Source organism: Triticum dicoccoides, chromosome 3A, assembly GCF_002162155.2.
Source record: "Triticum dicoccoides isolate Atlit2015 ecotype Zavitan chromosome 3A, WEW_v2.0, whole genome shotgun sequence".
Lineage (NCBI taxonomy): Eukaryota > Viridiplantae > Streptophyta > Magnoliopsida > Poales > Poaceae > Triticum > Triticum dicoccoides.
In genome coordinates this window covers 252,466,397-252,490,436 of record NC_041384.1, presented here as the reverse complement: position 1 = coordinate 252,490,436, position 24,040 = coordinate 252,466,397, and positions in this window count along the sequence as shown.

Genomic DNA, 24,040 nt, shown 5'->3' with positions numbered 1-24,040 from the left:
CGGCTATTCGAATAGATTATGATAACCCTGCAGGGGTGTACTTCTTCATACATGTTTCCACCACTTAGCGTCTGCACACGACATGTGCTCGGCAGACTTCAAGCGAAAGCCGACGTGGGTGTAGACCACGACCTACCTAAACACTTAAGCCTCTAGTCCAGGTTTATCGCCTATTCAGGTTCCATCCGCAGGGAGTCCGGCCGAGGTTTCCCATACGGCCCCGAACGATGTGAACAGGGTTCCCGAGATACCTAACGGGTATTCGGTACACCGTGCCACGTACCTACCGCATCACAGCCCACCCCTACGGTCAGCGCTGTCCACGGCCTCCAGTAGGCTACAAACACCAGAAACTACTTGCAACTCCTGGACAGAGAGCTAGGGTGAATAAGAAGTCGAGCGGGGTCATATATCAGGGCCCAATGCATGGTAGTAGCTGTATCTTAAATCACGCATACAGATCTCAGTGCTTAAGGTCGGCTTCAATGAAACAACCCACCATGTACTCCTACATGGCCTCTCATCGATACCTTTACCAAATCGTGTTCACCACACCACTCTCATTACCGACATAAACATTTCACTCTAGCCCATCACCCAGATGAACCAGACCTGACACGACTCTAAGCATAGCAGGCATAGCAAGGTAGGAACAACACATACATATGGCTCAAACAACTCCTACACATGCTAGTGGGTTTCATCTAGTTACTGTGGCAATGACAGGTCATGCAGAGGAAATGGGTTCAACTACCGTAGCACACAGCAGTTTGAAACGCGTTGTCTTAATGCAGTAAAAGAGAGCAGGAGCGAGAACATGGGATTGTATCGATATGATCAAATGGTTGGTTGCTTGCCTGATGGTTCGATGCACAGATACGGTTCTTCGTTAGGGTAATCACGGTACTCCTCGGGGACAGAACCTGTCGCAAAGGGCATCGATACACAAGCATCACCAAACAATGTGCAACAATATGATGCATGCATGAAACATGGCAATATGAGTGTATTGGGCTAATGCAACTAAAGCCAGAAGGGTTTGAACAAATTTGAATCAAAGATTCAAATTCCAAATTCAAATATGGCCTTTTTAAGTGCCTTTTCTTGTTCTGCTTAAAACATCAATTTAACTTGTTTGATCATGCATGAAAATAGTACAGATGGATAGATTGGATTTTTCTGATCATTTTTCATATATAATTTGTCCAACTTGGAGTTACAGAATAAAAGTTATGAATTTTTGAAGTTTAATTAATATTCTGGAATTTCCTGATTTAATTTAAATCCAGAAAATCAATTACTGCGTCAGCCTGACGTCAGTGTGACGTCAGCAGGTCAACGGAACTGGTCCAGGTCAAACCTGACAGTGGGTCCCGCATGTCAGGGTGATTATTTTAATTAAAACTTAATTAAAACTAATCCTGTTTAATTAACAGGGCTGGGCCCCACCTGTCATTGACTCAGGGGAGTCAACCAGGGCCCACCCGTGGTCAAAGTGGATGTCGGCTGCCGGCGTTTAGTCGCCGGCGAGCCCGACGCGGCGGCGGAAGTGGTTTTGGTCATTTCGGCCACCAGAGGGGCCGCGGAGACCACCGGAGTGGAGCTGAGGCCAACCCGCAGCTCTTGGCGGAGCCCGTTGGGGTCGGGGTGGCCGGAGTCGACGGCGGCGAGCTCGGCTGCGGCCGCCGGGGTTCGGTCGTGCACGGGAATGGTGCTGGAGCTCGAAGTCGAGCAAGCGAGGCGCTAGGAATGCTCTACGGGGTCTTGCGAACTCGTTGGACTCGCCGGGGTGACCAAATGGTCACCGGAGCTGCGTCGACGGCGAGCTCGGCGACGGCGGAGGTTCGGCCGTGGTGGGGAGGTGGCTACGGTGAGGGAACGAGGGGAAGGAGAGGGGGAAACGGTGGCGTAGCTCACCGCGGTTGCAGTGGGCGTCGAAGCGGGCTCGGGGACGCGCTGGAGACGGCGAATTCGACGGCGACGGTGGTCGGAGCCCGAAGAGGGGAACGGCGACGTGGCGGCGGTGCAGGGCTTCCGGGGAGCTGTGGAGCGGTGGGGAGGAAGAGGGAGTCGAGGCGGAGCTCCTGAGCTAGTCGGGGGAGCGAGGGGTGGTCGGAGACAGCGGCTAAGGCGAACGGCGGCGACGGTGGTGTTCGGCCGGGCGAGAGAGAGAGCGAGGGAGAGGAGGGGAGAGCCGGGGGAGAGTGAGAGAGAGCAGGGGGGAGGGCGTGGCGTCGTCCAGGGCGTCGAGCGAGGAGGGGAGGCCAGGCAAGCAGGCGAGCAGGTGGCGTGGCGCGGTGGCGCACGCGCGCGCCGGCCACACTCCCCTCCCTCTGTCGGGACGAAGACGACAGAGGAGGGAGGTGGGCTGGGCCGGCTGCCGGCTGGGCCAGCCAGCTGGCTGGGCCGCACAGTGGAGGAGCCTAGGTAAGCTCCTCCTGTTATATATTTTTCTGTTTTTTAATTTCTGACATTTGTTTTGATTTAAATAATATATTAAATCATTTATTTAACTTATGCCAATTTTTGCAGGAGCTATTTATATTATTCCAGAGCTCTTTTATAATTGGCATAATATTTGGGCATATATTAATATATATAATTAATATATTTCCAATGCAAATATTTATGCATTTATTCCAAATGCCCAAAATAAATGTCCATGAGCCACTAAAAATATTGGTTTGATTTTTATCTCTGTCCAATATTTTCAGAGAGCAACATGAGCATTTTCTTGGACCCTTTTGGAGAAATTTTTATTTAGGTCATTTTCAAAATGGTTCTGAGGGTTTCACAGATCCCCATTTCAAGTTTCTGATGAAAGAGTAAACATGATGCAACACTCTAATGCATGACTAGCTAGGGTGTGACAAGAACTTGAGGACTTAGTCCTTCGACACACTCAGGTACGTTTACGACCCGATGGTGGTGTCGTTCAAGAAAATGACAGGATCAAATTTCGCATGTCCCCCGACTTGGAGCGGCATGAGCGGTATAGCTACCTGCTCAGCCGGTTGGCGCCGAAACCACACAAGATGTCCACGAGAAGAATTGAGCAAGGAAGAAAGGTGGTGCTTTCTTCATCCCTTCCCCAGAAGAATGATGAACAGATGAAGGCGACTGCACCAGCACCCCCACTAGAGAATCAGAAGATGCCAGCGCCGACGGCCACATCGATGGAAGGCGTTGAAGAAGCCAAGCTTACGTTCTCCTCCAACAACGAAGTAGCTTCCGATGGTGCAGCCAACGCTGCCCTCCCATAATAAGCAACACTTCCCACGGAGTTTCCTCTTGTTCCCTCATAAAGGACGGACCAAGATGGAGAAGCCCAAGCTCAGCAGGAGGCTGAAAAAGCGAAGGAATCAACTGAGAAGAACCTTGCCTTGTGCGGTACTCTTGGAGTGCAGCCAAGTGAAGGGTCAAGTAATGGATGGCGACCTCCCGCCATCACCGAGGAGTTCGACTATCCTTCTGAAGAAGAGATTGTGCCGAACCCAAAGGCGGACTTCCAGAGGACCTTCCTACCGCGCCTTGGCCTTGTTCGTGCATGGCTCTGGGGTGCAGAGGGTGATGCCAAGACGAGCTCATCGACGTCGCAAGAAGCTGCAAGATCCAGGGCCACGTGTCTTCCTGTGACAACAGGGAAAGGCTCGTTAGGTGCAGGGAGCACTTCAGAAAATGAAGATATATACAAGCGTCACTACACCGACATTATATCAAGGCTTCCTCAAGACCTTGAAGGACGACGACAAGTTGCAAACCGGCCAGGGGCCAATACAAGATTAAAATCCATCGCCCATCAAGGCGTGACAGATGGGTTTCCCAGAGATGGAGAACACCAAGATAACCTTGATGATGATGAAGGCTTCTCCGACTCATCTTCCTCGCCATTGTTGGAGAGTCGCCCGCACTTCCCTCGTTGCCATGAACTAGCTTCATCGGTTTTGTCAGATTACGAGGGAGGTGATGAAGACCTCCACACCGCGCCCTTTTGCATGATGAATCATGGTGATAACCTTGTGGATCAAGATCCTGCTGTCAAGCCACCCGGTGATGGCACCCAGGGCCCAAGTGTTGTAAACAAAGTAGCATCACAAGAAGTGTCTCTAGAAGAAGAGGTCAGAAGCCAGCGCTAGATGATCAACCAGTTGGCATCAAAGCTTGACCAGTTCATTGAGCTCATGATGAACAACCAAGGCGTTCCTTCACAAGGCGTGCTACAGAGACTGGTGGATCCGCAAGAGGAGGAACTCCAGGTGGGCCCTCCTGCTAGGGTGCCCTTAAATGTTGTGCCTCAACACAACCCCAACACACAAGTTCGGCCTTGGGTTAGCCCTGCTAGTTCTGCCAACGCAGTACCATGCACGGTTATGCTGAAGGACTACCACGACATGGTTGGGGATATGGTGGACAAGAAGTTGAAGCAAATGGCGATAGATCAAGCCCCTCGCACCTCTGAGAGTGAGCTGGAGAAGCCTTACGAGGCGTCGCATGACATGATGGCATATCCCGCAGGGTGGCACCCACCAAAATTCCGTCAATTTGATGGAACCGGTGATGCAAGGGAGCACTTTGCGTACTTCGAGGCAGCATGCGGCGACACGGCAAACAACCCGTCACTTCTCCTTCGCCAATTTTCAGGGTCATTAACTAGGCCCGCCTTCCATTGGTATAGCTGTTTACCGGTTGGGTCCATTGGGAGTTGGGCAGCCATGAAAGAGGTTTTCAAGAAGCACTTTGTCGCCATGAAGAAGGACTTCTCGGTTGTCGAGCTAGCACAAGTCCGACAACGACGAGATGAGTCCATTGATGACTACATCATTCACTTCCGCAATAGTTATGTGCGTCTCGCCAGGGAGATGCACCTCGAGGATGCCATTGAGATGTGCGTCCATGGGATGCAGTAACATTGGTCACTTGAAGTCTCTCGGCGTGAGCCTAGAACTTTTAGTGCCCCCAGCACGGCGGTAGCGGCCATGAAACTTGAGTTTGAGAAATCACCGCAGGTAATGGAGCTCTATAAGAATGCCAGTGCATTTGATCCCGCCAAGCGCTTCACCTCGACATCCAAGCAAATCAACAACGGTAGCAGGGCGAAGGCACCAGCTGAAACGAACACCACCAAGGTCTTCTTGTCTGCACCGCAAGGCCATGTGCCCATCTTGGGTGCAAGAGGCGAACAAGCCGGAGGGAGGCAACGCCCGTCGATGCAGGAGCTCCTCAAGAAGCAGTACGTCTTCCGTCGGGAGCTCGTCAAGGACATGTTCGACCAGTTGATGGAACATCGAGCCTTGAGCTTACCAGAGCCTCAGAGGCCTGATCAGGTGAGGATGACAGATAATCCTTTATTTTGCCCATATCACAGGTATGTGGGACATGTCATTGAAGATTATGTCGCGTTCAAAGAATGGCTCCAAAGAGCCATTAATGAGAGGAGGATCAACCTCGACCCACAAGCTATCAACCCAGATTACCATGCAGTAAACATGGTGAGCATGAAGTTACCATCTCCGCCATGTGAAGACACAAAGCTCGAAGAAACATGGGTGCCACTAGCCCAAGTTGAAGACCAGCTATCCAACCTCGTCCTCTCCAAGACGTCGGTATCTCCCTTTCGACCATAGGTGACCCCAACCATTCCCGGGGAGGAGCCTTGGAGGACGGTGCACCAAAGTCCGTACACAAGGAGGCTTCCACCCTAACATCCTCGCTCGGCTTTTCCAGAACGAGTTCCCCCAAGAATTCTAAGGCGGTTCGATCCAACTCAACGCTGGCCTCCACCAAGATTTGTCCCTATGTCCGACGGAGACGATCCTTTTCCTCGACGGGGGTGTGTGCTACCAACCTTGGCGCAGTTCTTGCCACCTGGCTGGGGGAAAGCACCAGCAAAGGAGGGGAAGAAAGTTCAAGAAGGAGCCATCTCATCCCAATCACCAAGCATAGAGAGTTGCAACGTCATCCATGACTATAGCGACACCCCTTCCGAAGACATGTTTACTCCTGAAGAGCAAGCTGTCCTCCATGCCGAAGAGGCGACAAAGGAAGTGCCATTGGAAGAGGTGAACATGAACCTGTGTGGAGGCAAAGTTCTACCTGAACCACTAAAGATCAAGCCAACAAGGGTGCAGAAGCCAACCGCCCCAAAGGAGGCTTGTGCAGGAGGAGGAATCTGAACACCAAGGCCAAGAGAAGATGAAGGCACGTGACGTCGACTACAACATCATCGCCCACTTCAAGCGGATCCCTGCACTTTTGAGTGTGCATGATGCGCTCATGATGGTGCCTGACCTTCGCGAAGCCCTTATCAAGGCGCTCCAAGCTCCAGAACTCTACGAGGTGTCCATGGTGAAACATCGTCTTTGCTCCAGCCCCTTGTTCATGAACGAGATCACGTTCGACGAGGATGATAAGCTCGTAGATGATGGTGACCACAACCGGACATTGTATGTGGAAGGTAATATTGGTGTTGCACATCTTCGCAGGATCCTCATAGACCCAGGGTCTGTCGTGAACATTCTCCCTCTTCGGAGTTTGACGCGGGCAGGTTTTACGGTGGACGACTTGGAGGCTACTGACGTGATGATCTGCGGCTTCGACAACCAAGGGAAGCCTACGCTAGGTGCCATTACATTGAAGATCCAGATGTCAACTTTTAGCTTCAAGGTGCAGTTTTTCGTCATCGAGGTGAATACCTCCTACTCCGCCCTTCTAGGAAGACCGTGGATCCACAAGTACCGCGTCGTTCCATCCACTCTCCATCAATGCCTGAAGTTCCTCGACACCAACGGAACACAAAAGCGCATCATCGGCAACATATCTCCTTATACTATGCAGGAGTCTCACCATGCAGATGCGAAGTACTATTTCCCCATTGTAGACAGCGACCAGCAGTTGGGGCGCACAACACCTCCGGTGGATCTCTTGACCAAACCAGGTTTTGGGCCAGAGGCCGAGATGAAGCTCCCCATCATGCTGAGCTCACCTGCCGATGCAAAGGGCTCCTCCCCTCGGACCTAAAGGGGCCAAGTCCATAGGAGGCCATCTTCATCTATGTGGTACGACTATAGCCCCTCTTCCCAATTGTAGGTAGGGAGCTCTACTTCGACATCATGTGGAACAGGATCTTCTATGCCTGGTCCAGTGGCCCCATTATTGTTGAAGGCAAGGTTCCCGACGTCAACAGCAATCACGCTGAGGTCGGCCACAACAATTTCTCAAGAGGCTACCACTTCTTCATCAACTTTGGCGCGCCGAGAGCTCATTTGTTTAACACTTGGAAGATCTGCAGGTGCCTAGGCAGGCTCCAGGATGCTAACAGGCGGCAATGATGCGCCACCACCCATCATGCTACGGGCACGCAACCCCCGGAGGGAAGAGCCTGCGCCCGTACCAATTGCCGATAGAAGAAGAATAAAAGAAGTGGAGGAAGTCGCAAGGGGAGCTCAAGGCGTACAACCCCCGTCGCTCTATATCTCAGTGACTTCCCCATTGGAGGTTTGGGCAATCCCCAGTTTGTCCGGATCTAGAGTCCAGACCATTTTCTACAAAGTCCTGCAGGTAAAACAATGTGATTTTGTATTTGAATTTCCCCAAACTTACAGTGACCCAGAGGAGGTACTACCGACAATGAAGGTGGAGCCCAAGATGGTTCGTTTGTTGGAGAAGGCTGGGATCACTCTTGGGCGGAACAACAGGATGCCTTCACCACCCGCCATATGCGAGGAATGGTGGAGACAAGCGAAAGACCTCATCAAGCAAAAAGGCAAAGCTCAACCAAAGTTTGGGATTGGCTACAACAACCCCGACGCCCCCGGCAATGAGGGGAGGCTCAACTCCATGCAAGCGCCATGAGAACCCGAAGATAGAAGGCGACCGATGCTAGAAGGAGACTTCTACAACAATGACATGCCTTTTGGGTTGAAGAATGCATGTGCAACATATCAGCATGCCATGACATGCGTCCTTGGCGACCCGATACACGATGCGATGGAATGTTGTACCTACGACGTCCCTGCCGATGAAGAGGAGGAGCTCGGTGTCGGAACACGAGTTAACTGCCATGCCATGTCCGTCTCATCAAGCGATGAGTCCGACACTTTGTCCGCCTTTCCTCATCAACAACACTCTGCCAACGGTGAGCCAGGTGATGCCGAGGAACTTAGCTCCATATCAGCACCACATGAGTTAGAAGATGGAGGACAACCCACCATCGATGATCTCGTCCAAGTCAACCTTGGAACGGAGGACGACCCACGCCCTACTTTCGTTAGCACCACGCTGACAGAAGAGGAGCGAGAGGACTATCGAAGCTTCTTGATGGAGTACCGAGACTACTTCGCCTGGAGTTACAAGGAGATGCCAGGTTTGGACCCTCGTGTCGCTATGCACAAGTTGGCGATTGACCCACGGTTCCGTCCCATCAAGCAGCAACCATGACGGTTACGTCTAGAACTTGAAGACGATGTCATCATAGAGGTCGACAAGCTAATCGCCGCAGGTTTCATCAAGGAGATGAAGTATCCACGGTGGCTCACCAATATTGTCCCGGTGGAGAAGAAGAATGGGCAGATACGAATCTGCCAGGACTTCCGCGACCTCAATCACGCCTGCCCAAAGGATGACTTTCCTCTCCCAATCCCAGAGATCATCATCGACTCCACCACAGGCCATGGCGCACTTTCCTTCATGGACGGTTCGTCGGGCTTCAACCAGATCAAGATGGATCCCGCTGATGCCATCGACACTGCTTTCAGGACCCCGAAGGGAAATTTCTACTACACCGTCATGCCATTCGAACTGAAGAATGCTGGTGCAACTTACCAGCGTGCCATGACATGTGTTCTTGGTGATTTAATCCACCATTCGGTGGAATGCTATGTTGATGACATGGTAGTCAAAACCAAGGATCGCAAGCATCATCAAGAGGATCTTCGAGTTGTCTTCGAGCGTCTACGTCACCATGAACTCAAGATGAACTCGATGAAGTGTGCCTTTGTTGTTCAGTCAGGCCTGCTTTGTTGTTTGTCACCAAGGCATAGAGATCGAGCCTAAGAAGATCAAGGCCATCATCGACATGCCGCCGCCTCAAGATCTCAAAGAGTTGAGGTCATTGCAAGGGAAGCTAGCATACATCAGGCGTTTCATCTCCAACCTCTCCGGACGCATCCGGCCCTTCTCGAGCCTCATGAAGAAAGGAGCTCCGTTCATGTGGGATGAAGGATGCCAACACGGATTTGATGAAATCAAAAGGTACCTCCTTAATCCACCTATCTTGGCAGCTCCCGTGAAGGGGCGCCCACTCATTCTATACATTGCAGCGCAGCCTGCTTTGATAGGCGCTTTGTTTGCCCAAAACAATGATGAAGGGAAGGAGGTGGCGTGTTATTACTTAAGCCGCACCATGGTGGGGGCTGAGCGAAACTACTCTGCTATAGAGAAGTTGTGATTAGCCCTAATCTTTGATTTGAAGAAGCTCAGGCACTACACATTGAAGCATGAAGTCCATCTCGTCGCAAGGGCGGACCCCGTGAGGTACGTTTTAAGTCAGCCCACGCTCATGGGGCGACTTGGAAAATGGGCACTTATCATGATGGAGTTTGACGTCACCTTTGTGCCTCAAAAGGCAATAAAGGGTCAAGCCTTGGCGGAATTTCTCGCAGCACACCCAATTCCAGACGACTCACCTCTTGTAACGGACCTTCCTGACGAGGAGGTTTTCAACGTCAACCTCTATGCGTCATGGGAGCTTTACTTTGACGATGCCTCCCGCATGGACGCCGGCTCTGATGGTACCCCAAGACGAAGAGCCGGTGCAGGTTTGGTGTTCAAGACGCCACAAGGAGGGGTGATGTATCACTCATTCTCCCTCCTCAAAGAAGAATGCTCCAACAATGAAGTAGAGTACGAGGCCCTCATTTTCAGCCTCCTCTTGGCGCTCTCCATGGAGGTCCGTTCCTTGCGGGCTTATGGAGACTCTCAACTCATCATTCGTCAAGTCAACGACATCTATGAGGTTTGCAAGCCTGAACTGGTGCCGTACTATTCCGCGGCCCGGAATCTAATGGAAAAATTTCAACATTTTGAATTGATCCATGTCCCACGAAGTAGGAATGCACCTGCTGATGCCTTGGCGAAACTAGCAGCGGCGTTGGTGCTCCCAGATAATAAAACAATGCAGGTGAACATGGAAGAAAGGTGGCCACTCCCGGCTGTTTTGGAGCTCATCCCGGCGGAGTACAAAGTCAATACCGTCATGACAAATGTCATAGAGGAGGGCAAGTGGCTGCAACCATTCCTCGACTACTCCAAGCATGGGAGCCTCCCTGACGACCCTGTCATGAGGCGCCAACTACAACGGCAACTTCCTTTCTACCTTTTTGAAGCAGGTGTCCTATATAGGCATTCGCATGGGCAGGAGGTCCTACTTCGATGCGTCAACCGAAGTGAAGCCGACAAGATCCTACAGGAGATGCATCATGGAGTCTGCGGCGGGCACCAAGGAGGGGCCAAGATGTATCATAGTATACGTCTAGCAGGATACTACTGGCCCGACAATATGTCAGACTGCCTTCGGGTGGCTAGATCGTGCCACAACTGTCAAGTTCATGGTGATTTCAAGCACAGGCCGCCAGTCCCTCTTCACCCTACCATTCCCTCTTGGCAATTCGATGCCTGGGGAATCGACATCATCGTCCCTATCGACCCTCCGTCTTCTAGGGGGCACCGCTTCATCCTCGCCGCGAAGGACTACTTCTCGAAGTGGGCGGAAGTTGTTCCGTTACGGGAGGTGAAGAGTGACAACGTCATCAACTTCCTAGAGCGAAACATCATCTATCGCTTTGGGATACCCCATCGGATCACCTCCGACAACGGCAAGGCATTCAAGTCCAACAAGATGTACAGGTTCACGAAGAAGTACAAGAGCAAGTGGAACTACTGCACCGGCTACTACCCTCAAGCTAATGGTGCGATCGAGGCTTTCAACAAGACGCTCGGCAAGATACTCAAGAAGATGGTGACAAGGAATCGGAGAGACTGGCATGATCGTCTCTTCGAGTCCTTATGGGCGCACCGTGTCACAGTCCGTACCCCAACACAGGCAACTCCGTTTTCTCTCGTTTACGGGAGTGAGGCGGTCCTACCACTGGAGGTCCAGCTACCCTCTTTGAGGGTGGCTATTCAAGATGATATCACCCAAGATGAACAGGTACAACTGCGGTTTCAGGAGCTCGACGCCCTTGAAGATTATGGTGAGAGCTTATGACAATCTCGTGAAGCAACACGTCTTCCGAAAAGGCGAGTTGGTTCTCATGCTCAGGCGACCCATCGTCGTGACACACAAGACGAAGGGCAAGTTCGAGCCAAAGTGGGAAGGTCCATACGTCATCGAGCAAGTCTATGATGGGGGAGCATACTGTTGGGGAGCGTAGTAATTTCAAAAAAATTCCTACGCACACGCAAGATCATGGTGATGCATAGCAACGAGAGGGGAGAGTGTTGTCTACGTACCCTCGTAGACCAGAAGTGGAAGCGTTAGCACAACGCGGTTGATGTAGTCGTACGTCTTCACGGCCCGACCGATCAAGCACCGAAACTACGGCACCTCTGAGTTCTAGCACACGTTCAGCTCGATGACAATCCCCGGACTCCGATCCAGCAAAGTGTCGGGGAAGAGTTCCTTCAGCATGACGGCGTGGTGACGATCTTGATGTTCTACCGTCGCAGGGCTTCGCCTAAGCACCGCTACAATATTATCGAGGATTATGGTGGAGAGGGGCACCGCACACGGCTAAGAGAACGATCACGAAGATCAACTTGTTTGTCTAGAGGTGCCCCCTGCCCCTGTATATAAAGGAGCAAGGGGGAGAGGCCGGCCGGCCCTTGGGGCGCGCCAAGGAGGGGGGAGTCCTCCTCCTAGTAGGAGTAGGACTCCCCTTTCCTAGTCCAACTAGGAAGAGAGAAGGGGGAAGGAAAGAGAGGGAGAGGGAGAGGGAAAGAGGGGATGCGCCCCCCTCCCCTAGTCCAATTCGGACTCCCCATGGGAGGGGGCGCGCCACCTCCTGGGCTGCTGCCCTCTCTCTCCCCTCAGGCCCACTAAGGCCCAATACTTCCCTGGGGGGTTCCGGTACCCTTCCGGCACTCCGATTTTCTCCGAAATCACCCGAAACACTTCTGGTGTCCGAATATAGCCGTCCAATATATCGATCTTTATGTCTCGACCATTTCGAGACTCCTCGTCATGTCCGTGGTCATATCCGGGACTCCGAACAACCTTCGGTACATCAAAATATATAAACTCATAATGAAACTGTCATCGTAACATTAAGCGTGCGGACCCTATGGGTTCGAGAATAATGTAGACATGACCGAGACACGTCTCCGGTCAATAACCAATAGCGGAACCTGGATGCTCATATTGACTCCTACATATTCTACGAAGATCTTTTATCGGTCAGACCGCATAACAACATACGTTGTTCCCTTTGTCATCGGTATGTTACTTGCCCGAGATTTGATCGTCGGTATCTTAATACCTAGTTCAATCTTGTTACCCGCAAGTCTCTTTACTCGTTCCGTAATACATCATCCCGCAGCTAACTTATTAGTTGCAATGCTTGCAAGGCTTATGTGATGTGCATTACCGAGAGGGCCCAGAGATACCTCTCCGACAATCGGAGTGACAAATCCTAATCTCGAAATACGCCAACCCAACAAGTACCTTCGGAGACACCTGATCACCTTTATAATCACCCAGTTACGTTGTGACGTTTGGTAGCACACAAAGTGTTCCTCCGGTAAACGGGAGTTGCATAATCTCATAGTCATAGGAACATGTATAAGTCATGAAGAAATCAATAGCAACAAACTAAACGATCAAGTGCTAAGCTAACGAAATGGGTCAAGTCAATCACATCATTCTCCTAATGATGTGATCCCGTTAATCAAATGACAACTCATGTCTATGGTTAGGAAACATAACCATCTTTGATCAACAAGCTAGTCAAGTAGAGCCATACTAGTGACACTCTGTTTGTCTATGTATTCACACATGTATTATGTTTTCGGTTAATACAATTCTAGCATGAATAATAAACATTTATCATGATATAAGTAAATAAATAATAACTTTATTATTGCCTCTAGGGCATATGTCCTTCAGTCTCCCACTTGCACTAGAGTCAATAATCTAGTTCACATCGCCATGTGATACCAATAGTTCACATCACCATGTGATTAACACCCATAGTTCACATCGACATGTGACCAACACCCAAAGGGTTTACTAGAGTCAATAAAATAGTTCACGTCGCTATGTGATTAACACCCAAAGAGTACTGAGGTGTGATCATGTTTTGCTTGTGAGAGAAGTTTAGTCGATGGGTCTGCCACATTCAGATCCGTAAGTATTTTGCAAATTTCTATGTCAACAATGCTCTGCACAGAGCTACTCTAGCTAATTGCTCCCACTTTCAATATGTATCTAGATTGAGATTTAGAGTCATTTGGATCAGTGTCAAAATTTGCTTCGACGTAACCCTTTACGATGAACCTTTTGTCACTTCCATAATCGAGAAACATATCCTTATTCCACTAAGGATAATTTTGACCAATGTCCAGTGATCTACTCCTAGATCACTATTGTACTCCTTTGCCAAACTCAGGGCAGGGTATACAATAGGTCTGGTACACAGCATGGCATACTTTATAGAACCTATGGCTGAGGCATAGGGAATGACTTTCATTCTCTCTCTATCTTTTGCCGTGGTCGGGTTTTGAGTCTTACTCAACTTCACACCTTGTAACACAGGCAAGAACTTCTTCTTTGATTGTTCCATTTTGAACTACTTCAAAATCTTGTCAAGGTATGTACTCATTGAAAAACTTGTCAAGCATCTTGATCTATCTCTATAGATCTTGAAGCTTAATATGTAAGCAGCTGCACCGAGGTCTTTCTTTGAAAAACTCCTTTCAAATATTCCTTTATGCCTTGCAGAATAATTCTACATTATCTCCGATCAACAATATGTCTTTCACATATACTTATCAGAAACGTTGTAGTGCTCCCACTCACTTTCTTGTAAATACAGGCTTCACCGCAAGTCTGTATAAAACTAGATGCTTTGATCAACTTATCAAAGCATATATTCCAACTCCGAGATGCTTGCACCAGTCCATAGATGGATCGCTAGAGCTTGCATATTTTGTTAGTACCTTTAGGATTGACAAAACCTTCCGGTTGCATCATATACAACTCTTCATTAATAAATCCATTAAGGAATGCAGTTTTGTTTATCCATTTACCAGATTTCATAAAATGCGGCAATTGCTAACATGATTCGGATAAACTTAAGCATAAATATGAGTGAGAACCTCTCATCGTAATCAACACCTTGAACTTGTCGAAAAACTTTTTGCGACAATTCTAGCTTTGTAGATAGTAACATACTATCAGCGTCCGTCTTCCTCTTGAAGATCCATTTAATCTCAATGGCTCACCGATCATTGGGCAAGTCAATCAAAGTCCATACATTGTTCTCATACATGGATCTCATCTCAGATTTCATGGCCTCAAGCCATTTCGCAGAATCTGGGCTCATCATTGCTTCCTCATAGTTCGTAGGCTCGTCATGGTCAAGTAACATGACCTCCAGAACAGGATTACCGTACCACTCTGGTGCGGATCTCACTCTGGTTTACCTACGAGGTTCGGTAGTAACTTGATCTGAAGTTACATGATCATCATCATTAGCTTCCTCACTAATCGGTGTAGTAGTCATAGGAACAGATTTCTATGATGAACTGCTTTCCAATAAGGGAGAAGGTACAGTTACCTCATCAAGTTCTACTTTCCTCCCACTCACTTCTTTCGAGAGAAACTCCTTCTCTAGAAAGGATCCATTCTCAGCAATGAATAACTTGCCTTCGGATCTGTGATAGAAGGTGTACCCAACATTTTTTTTTGGTATCCTATGAAAATTTACTTCTCTGATTTGGGTTCAAGCTTATCATGTTGAAACTTTTTCACATAAGCATTGCAGTCCCAAACTTTAAGAAACGACAGCTTAGGTTTCTCGCCAAACCACAGTTCATACGGTGTCGTCTCAATGGATTTAGATGGTGCCCTTTTTAACGTGAATGTAGCTGTCTCTAATGCATAACCCCAAAACGATAGTGGTAGATCAGTAAGAGACATCATAGATCGCACTATATCTAATAAAGTACAGTTATGACGTTCGTACACACCATTACACTATGGTGTTCCAGGTGGCGTGAGTAGTGAAACTATTTCACGTTGTTTTAACTGAAGGCCAAACTCGCAACTCAAATATTTTTCTTCTGCGATCATATCGTAGAAACTTTTATTTTTGTTATGATGATTCTCCACTTCACTCTGAAATTCTTTGAACTTTTCAAATGTTTCAGATTTGTGTTTCATTAAGTAGATATACCCATATCTGCTCAAATCATCTATGAAGGTCAGAAAATAACGATTCTTGCCGTGAGGCTTAACACTCATCGGACCGCATACATCAATAGGTATTATTCCAATAAGTCAGTTGCTCGCTCCATTGTTCCGGAGAACAGAGTCTTAGTCATCTTGCCCATGAGGCATGGTTCGCAAGCATCAACTGATTCATAATCAAGTGATTCCAAAAACCCATCAGCATGGATTTTCTTCATGCGCTTTACACCAATATGACCTAAACGCCAGTGCCACAAATAAGTTGCACTATCATTATTAACTTTGCATCTTTTGGTTTCAATATTATGAATATGTGTATCACTACGATCAAGATCCAACGAACCATTTTCATTGGGTGTGTAACCATATAAGGTTTTATTCATGTAAACAGAACAACAATTATTCTCTAACTTACATGAATAACCGTATTGCAATAAACATGATCCAATCATATTTATGCTCAACGCAAACACCAAATAACACTTATTTAGGTTCAACACTAATCCCGAAAGTATAGGGAGTGTGCGATGATGATCATATCAATCTTGGAACCACTTCCAACACACATCGTCACTTCACCCTTAACTAGTCTCTGTTCATTCTGCAACTCCCGTTTCGAGTTACTACTCTTAGCAACTGAACTAGTATCAAATACTGAGAGGTTGCTATAAACACTAGTAAAGTACACATCAATAACATGTATATCAAATATACCTATGTTCACTTTGCCATCCTTCTTATCCGCCAATTACTTGGGGTAGTTCCGCTTCCAGTGACCAGTCCCTTTGCAGTAGAAGCACTCAGTTTCAGGCTTAGGTCCAGACTTGGGTTTTTCACTTGAGCAGCAACTTGCTTGCCGTTCTTCTTAAAGTTCCCCTTTCTTCCTTTTGTCCCTTTACTTGAAACTAGTGGTTTTGTTTACCATCAACACTTGATGCTTTTCTTGATTTCTACCTTCGTTGATTTCAGCATCACGAAGAGCTTGGAATCGTTTCCGTTATCCCTTGCATATTATAGTTCATCACGAAGTTCTACTAACTTGGTGATGGTGACTAGAGAATTCTGTTAATCACTATTTTATCTGGAAGATTAACTCCCACTTGATTTAAGCGATTGTAGTACCCAGACAATCTGAGCACATGCTCACTGCTTGAGCTATTCTCCTCCATCTTTTAGCTATAGAACTTGTTGGAGACTTCAAATATCTCTCAACTCGGGTATTTGCTTGAAATATTAACTTCAACTCCTGGAACATCTCATATGGTCCATGACGTTCAAAACGTCTTTGAAATCCCGATTCTGAGTCATTTAAGCATGGTGCACTAAACTGTCAAGTAGTCATCATATTGAGCTAGACAAATGTTCATAACATCTGCATCTACTCCTTCAATAGGTTTGTCACCTAGCGGTGCATCAAAGACATTATTCTTCTGTGCAGCAATGAGGATAAACCTCAGATCACGGATCCAATCCACATCATTGCTACTAACATCTTTCAACTTAGTTTTCTCTAGGAACATATCAAAAATAAAACAGGGGAGCTAAACGCGAGCTATTGATCTACAACATAGATATGCTAATACTACCAGGACTAAGTTCATGATAAATTAAAGTTCAATTAATCATATTACTTAAGAACTCCCACTTAGATAGACATCCCTCTAATCCTCTAAGTGATCACGTGATCCAAATCAACTAAACCAAGTCCGATCATCACGTGAGATGGAGTAGTTTCAATGGTGAACATCACTATGTTGATCATATCTACTATATGATTCACGCTCGACCTTTCGGTCTCCGTGTTCCGAGGCCATATCTGTTATATGCTAGGCTCGTCAAGTTAAACCTGAGTATTCCGCGTGTGCAACTGTTTTGCACCCGTTGTATTTGAACGTAGAGCCTATCACACCCGATCATCACGTGGTGTCTCAGCACGAAGAACTTTCGCAACGGTGCATACTCAGGGAGAACACTTATACTTTGATAATTTTGTGAGGGATCATCTTATAATGCTACCGTCAATCAAAGTAAGATAAGATGCATACAAGATAAACATCACATGCAATCAATATAAGTGATATGATATGGCCATCATCATCTTGTGCTTGTGATCTCCATCTTCGAAGCACCGTCAGGATCACCATTGTCACCGGCGCAACACCTTGATCACCATCGTAGGATTGTTGTTGTCTCGCCAATCTTATGCTTCCATGACTATCGCTACCGCTTAGTGATAAAATAAAGCATTACAACGCGATTGCATTGCATACAATAAAGCGACAACCATATGGCTCCTGCCAGTTGCCGATAACTCGGTTACAAAACATGATCATCTCATACAATAAAATTTAGCATCATGTCTTGACCATATGACATCACAACATGCCCTGCAAAAACAAGTTAGACGTCCTCTACTTTATTGTTGCAAGTTTTACGTGGTTGCTACGGGCTTAGCAAGAACCGTTCTTACCTCCGCGTCAAAACCACAATGATAGTTTGTCAAGTTGGTGCTGTTTTAACCTTCGCAAGGACCGGGCGTAGCCACACTCGGTTCAACTAAAATTGGAGAAACTGACACCCGCCAGCCACCTGTGTGCAAAGCACGTCGGTAGAACCAGTCTCGCGTAAGCGTACGCGTAATGTCGGTCCGGGCCGCTTCATCCAACAATACCGCCGAACCAAAGTATGACATGCTGGTAAGCAGTATGACTTATATCGCCCACAACTCACTTGTGTTCTACTCGTGCATAACATCAACGCATAAAACCTAGGCTCGGATGCCACTGTTGGGGAACGTAGTAATTTCAAAAAAATTCCTACGCACACGCAAGATCATGGTGATGCATAGCAACGAGAGGGGAGAGTGTTGTCTACGTACCCTCGTAGACCAGAAGTGGAAGCGTTAGCACAACACGGTTGATGTAGTCCTACGTCTTCACGGCCCGACCGATCAAGCACCGAAACTACGGCACCTCTGAGTTCTAGCACACGTTCAGCTCGATGACAATCCCCGGACTCCGATCCAGCAAAGTGTCGGGGAAGAGTTCTGTCAGCATGACGGCGTGGTGACGATCTTGATGTTCTACCGTCGCAGGGCTTCGCCTAAGCACCGCTACAATATTATTGAGGATTATGGTGGAGAGGGGCACCGCACACGGCTAAGAGAACGATCACGAAGATCAACTTGTTTGTCTAGAGGTGCCCCCCTGCCCCTGGATATAAAGTAGCAAGGGGGAGAGGCCGGCCGGCCCTTGGGGCGCGCCAAGGAGGGGGGAGTCCTCCTCCTAGTAGGAGTAGGACTCCCCTTTCCTAGTCCAACTAGGAAGAGAGAAGAGGGAAGGAAAGAGAGGGAGAGGGAGAGGGAAAGAGGGGATGCGCCCCCCTCCCCTAGTCCAATTCGGACTCCCCATGGGAGGGGGCACGCCACCTCCTAGGCTGCTGCCCTCTCTCTCCCCTCAGGCCCACTAAGGCCCAATACTTCCCTGGGGGGTTCCGGTACCCTTCCGGCACTCCGGTTTTCTCCGAAATCACCCGAAACACTTCCGGTGTCCGAATATAGCCGTCCAATATATCGATCTTTATGTCTCGACCATTTAGAGACTCCTCGTCATGTCCGTGGTCATATCCGGGACTCTGAACAACCTTCGGTACATCAAAATATATAAACTCATAATGAAACTGTCATCATAACGTTAAGCGTGCGGACCCTACGGGTTCGAGAATAATGTAGACATGACCGAGACACGCCTCCGGTCAATAACCAATAGCGGAACCTGGATGCTCATATTGGCTCCTACATATTCTACGAAGATCTTTTATCGGTCAGACCGCATAACAACATACACTGTTCCCTTTGTCATCGGTATGTTACTTGCCCGAGATTTGATCGTCGGTATCTCAATACCTAGTTCAATCTCGTTACCGGCAAGTCTCTTTACTCGTTCTGTAATACATCATCCTGCAGCTAACTTATTAGTTGCAATGCTTGCAAGGCTTATGTGATGTGCATTACCGAGAGGGCCCAGAGATACCTCTCCGACAATCGGAGTGACAAATCCTAACCTCGAAATACGCCAACCCAACAAGTACCTTCGGAGACACCTGTAGAGCACCTTTATAATCACCCAGTTACATTGTGACGTTTGGTAGCACACAAAGTGTTCCTCCGGTAAACGGGAGTTGCATAATCTCATAGTCATAGGAACATGTATAAGTCATGAAGAAAGCAATAGCAACAAACTAAACGATCAAGTGCTAAGCTAACGAAATGGGTCAAGTCAATCACATCATTCTCCTAATGATGTGATCCCGTTAATCAAATGACAACTCATGTCTATGGTTAGGAAACATAACCATCTTTGATCAACGAACTAGTCAAGTAGAGGCATACTAGTGACACTCGGTTTGTCTATGTATTCACACATGTATTATGTTTCCGGTTAATACAATTCTAGCATGAATAATAAACATTTATCATGATATAAGGAAATAAATAATAACTTTATTATTGCCTCTAGGGCATAATTCCTTCACATATCAGCTTGTCGATTCCCAGGGAGTCCGACCTATGCCCCCAATCAACGGAAGGTTCCTCAAAAAATATTTTTCTTAAATTTTTGCCTGTTTTGTTGCCTCTTTTGGTTTTTCATTGGGGAAACTTTTTTTTCTGTGGGCTTTCGGATCCATGATGCATTCTCCTTAGCATTTTGTGGATATATCTAGTTTTCCCCAATTTTTACGGACTAAGTCCAACAAAAAATGGCTTCCCCCTATCGCACTACGCTATTGATTGAAGTTTTGGCTACCCTAGGACTTGTTGGAGGGAGGCACAATGTGTCGATTTGCAGGTGGAGCGGCTCCTACACCCACAATGCACGACACGTACCAGGTGTATGCTTCCGGAGGCAGCGGAGATGATTACTTGGGCACTTCTTAGTATTGAAACCCCGCGCTCTTAATGTTTCCTAGCATGCCTCGTGTTCACAGAGGCTCGCACCCTAGGGAAGACCATAGGAAAAGATCATGGAGGGCTGCCTGACCCAACGCAAGTTGGTTTGGTGTATAGTCACATGGCAACCCTGGGGTGCGCCACCAGAAGCCCCAGATAATGTGCTAGGGGGTTTTTCCTAGTCCACAGAGGTGAACAGTTCCCTTCCAAGTTTCCAAGGTGGGTCCCCAAGAAATCCCGGAAGAAGAGTCCTAAAGGAGTTCGAGCTGAATGTCAAAACAAGTCCATGAAGTCCGCGGCCAATCAATCATCCGTGTGAGCAATCAAGATGAAATTCTGAAAGTCCAAGAAGGAAATTCAAGAAGGAAAATCCCAATAGTCCAAGAAGCAATCAAGTGGTCCCAAGCAGTAAGGAACCCACTGGAAGGAAGGCGGGAGGTAGCTGTTCACCACCCCTCAATATGCACGAAGAAAAATCACCAAGTTGTTGTCCCAAAACCATTTACCCTGAACTTACCACACCCAAATCTCTGGGTTCATGGGGCGTGTGCAGGGGGCATGTTGAGCTGTGGGGGCCCTCAATATGATGATGGGCTAGAGTATGAATTTTTGTTGCCTCTCAGAAGCATCCCGAAACACGACGTCTTCATACACGTACCCAAAGCTATATAAGTTGTTGAGTTGCAATCGTCAAGGTCCTTCGACGGTTCCCAATGACAAGTCCTTCGGTAGCCTTCGCAGATATCACACCTATAGCTGGTGTATAACGGGAAAGCCAACATTTTAAAACTCACAAACTTTTTTCCCTCTCTTTTTCGCCTCTTTTCGTTTGGTGTTCCTAGTTGTGCTCCTCCAACATCTTTGCAGCTATGGAGAGACACTCCCCGTCATCATCGACGGCATTCAGACGACAACCACTACATCGCACTACATCTTGGGTGTTTGGGTGCAGCAATACCCATGCGTCCCTGACAACACTGGCGACAGCCCGACAACCAATGGTCTACACCGGCACGCACGATGGGAGCTAGAAGGCAACACCTGCGCTCACGAAGGTGGAGCTGATTTGTCTCCACAACCCCGTCTCCAACAACAATGAAGCATGGGGGCAACGTCAACCCCTCAATTATTCATAAGGCCGATGGCGTCCCAGTGCACCACCAGAATTGTCACACCATGGATGGTGTGACGGTTCGCTCAACGAAGGGGAGCTGTCAACGGTCTACCGATGCCTCGCCTACATCAACACAAAGAGATCACGGGAGCAGTGCAACGCGCCAGTGCTGCCAGTGTGAATCTGTGAAACTCTCCAATCGAGTTGGCTGGCACCGTAGCAGCTAGACGGTCGCGACGAGATTGGTAAAAAAATTATTTTTGTTTTCAGGACAAGGCATGATGTTTCGCCATGGAATGAAGACGAGATAGTGTTTGCCTCATTGATCGGCATCGTGCCTATTATACGATCCAACGAGCACCCTAGAGACCATCAGGTGTGGATGGACATGCCAACACTAATTTACATCACTATCAATGAATGATCTTCGGGACGACGCTCAATATCACGAACCTCGGGTCAATACCTCTCTAGGCTGCACACATGTTGACGCGCCAATTCGTTACACAGAAAAAAAAATGTTTTCACCAAACTAAGTTCGATCGCTTCACGCTCGAACTTTATTTGGTGAGGGGGCATTTGTTTGACGAAGTTTTGTACTAAAAAGGAGAGGTTAAATACGTACTAAAAAGATACGGATCAACTCTTTTTCCTCTCTCTTACATGACTAATCGCTTAATTGTTTTTATTTTCTTATTTTTATTTTTTGAACGAAAAGGAATTTTCGGGAGTGCGGGATAAACAGGGAAGAGTATATGTACACACATGGTGGACTAGTGCATGCACGAAATAGTTAATCTCTTGATTGAATCTTGTACGTGGTGCATGGTAATTTTGCCTACGTACGTACATGCATGCATGAGGGCAGCAATATGTACAACGGAAATATATGCCTCGGTTATACGTGGCGGCCGCAACAACGGACATACAAATAAGCATACGAACACCCGCACATATGATAGATTGATGGATATATTTTTGAGGTCTAAACATGCACTCGAAAGTGTCGCGGCTGGTGCAAGACAAGTCGAAGTTGTTACATCAAGCATTGGTGGAGTCCAACGAGCCGGAAGGACTGTAGCATATACATCAGGGAGGCTGTGGTTAGCTAGCCTCACCGTTGTTGGAAGCTGATACAACGCAGCTCCATGGCCAGTATGAAGCAAAGACCCGACGAGTAAAAGTAAAAAAAGAGATATATCACAAAAGCTATCATTTTATTTATCGATGATACAAAAGTTCACTGGGACTAATCAAACTTTATTCTGGACGAGCTAAGACAAATTATATTTAACTAAGATAGAACCTATTTGAACTAAGTGCAGCTTTTGCAGAGCAGTCTATGATCTCTAGTCCACTCCCTCACTCAGGAGCTTTGTATGCTAGGATCGTCGCGATCTCCGGAAGCGTCCCGCCGGCGGCCAGGAAGGCAGCCGCCTCCGCACGGCGTCTTGTGTATGACTCGGCAACCTGTGATGAACTCCGGACTGCATCCTCATGAGCTTCAAGATGGCGGGAGCTAGAAGTCATCATGTCAGCTAGGACGCCTGTGCGCTTTTCAGCCAATGCCGCCATCTCGGTTTCCTTCTCGCAGAGGGCCTTGTACTCCTTGGCAAGCCGTTGATGTTTGCCGGCAAGCACCCGATGTTCTTCGGCCAATTTCTTTTGTCTGTTGCAGATGGAGGCGAGGTCGGCAAGGTGTCCCTCTAGGCGCGACCCTTCCTTCTCGAGGCGGCGAAGTCCTTGAGTGACCCCCGCATGAGCTGCATCGAGTTTCTCCAGCAGAGATGAAACTTGCCTCGGCGCGGGTGCCGATGTGTGGGAAGTGCCAAGACCACCTTTTCCGCCCAAACGAGCCACCACTGTTTCAAGGTGGCGAATTAGAATCTCGAGGTCCGGCGGGACCTCGTTCGCATACGGGGTCTTCCACATACTTATCGCAGACTCTATTTTCGTGATGGTTAGCTCCTCATTGATCGGCTGCTCCCTTAGAGCCTCTTGAATATCTTTGAGTCCTATTGAGATGTACTTTGCTGCTATTCCGGTCGGGAGAACAACGCTTGGCGTTGAGATGTTACTTGTTGGAGGGACTTTGAGCTTCTCGACCAGAGTGTTTTTTCCAGCAAAGATATTCTGGTGTTGCTCAATTAATACACGTAGTTCCTTTGCCTCAGGGGAATAAAATCCTTCTAGATTGTTTGATTTGCTGAAGACATCTAGAAAGGCGACAAAAAGAGAACGAGTCAAGAAAGCATCAAAAGAAAATTCATGCAAGGGTGGCGGGGGGATTATACACGCACCACAAGCAGACGTCCTTGGCTTCTTTGCAGTTATCCCAACATCTTTGTCATTAATAGCTCCCGATGACCTCTTCTTGTCCACTTCAGGGGTGCCTGTTGATGTGGTTAAAGAAGCGGGCTTGGTCACCAGGGAGGCGGGTTTTACGACGAGATTGCTCCCTGCCACAGTTAAAGAATTCGCAGCTGGATCACTCATTGCCGGGGGCGTGTGCATC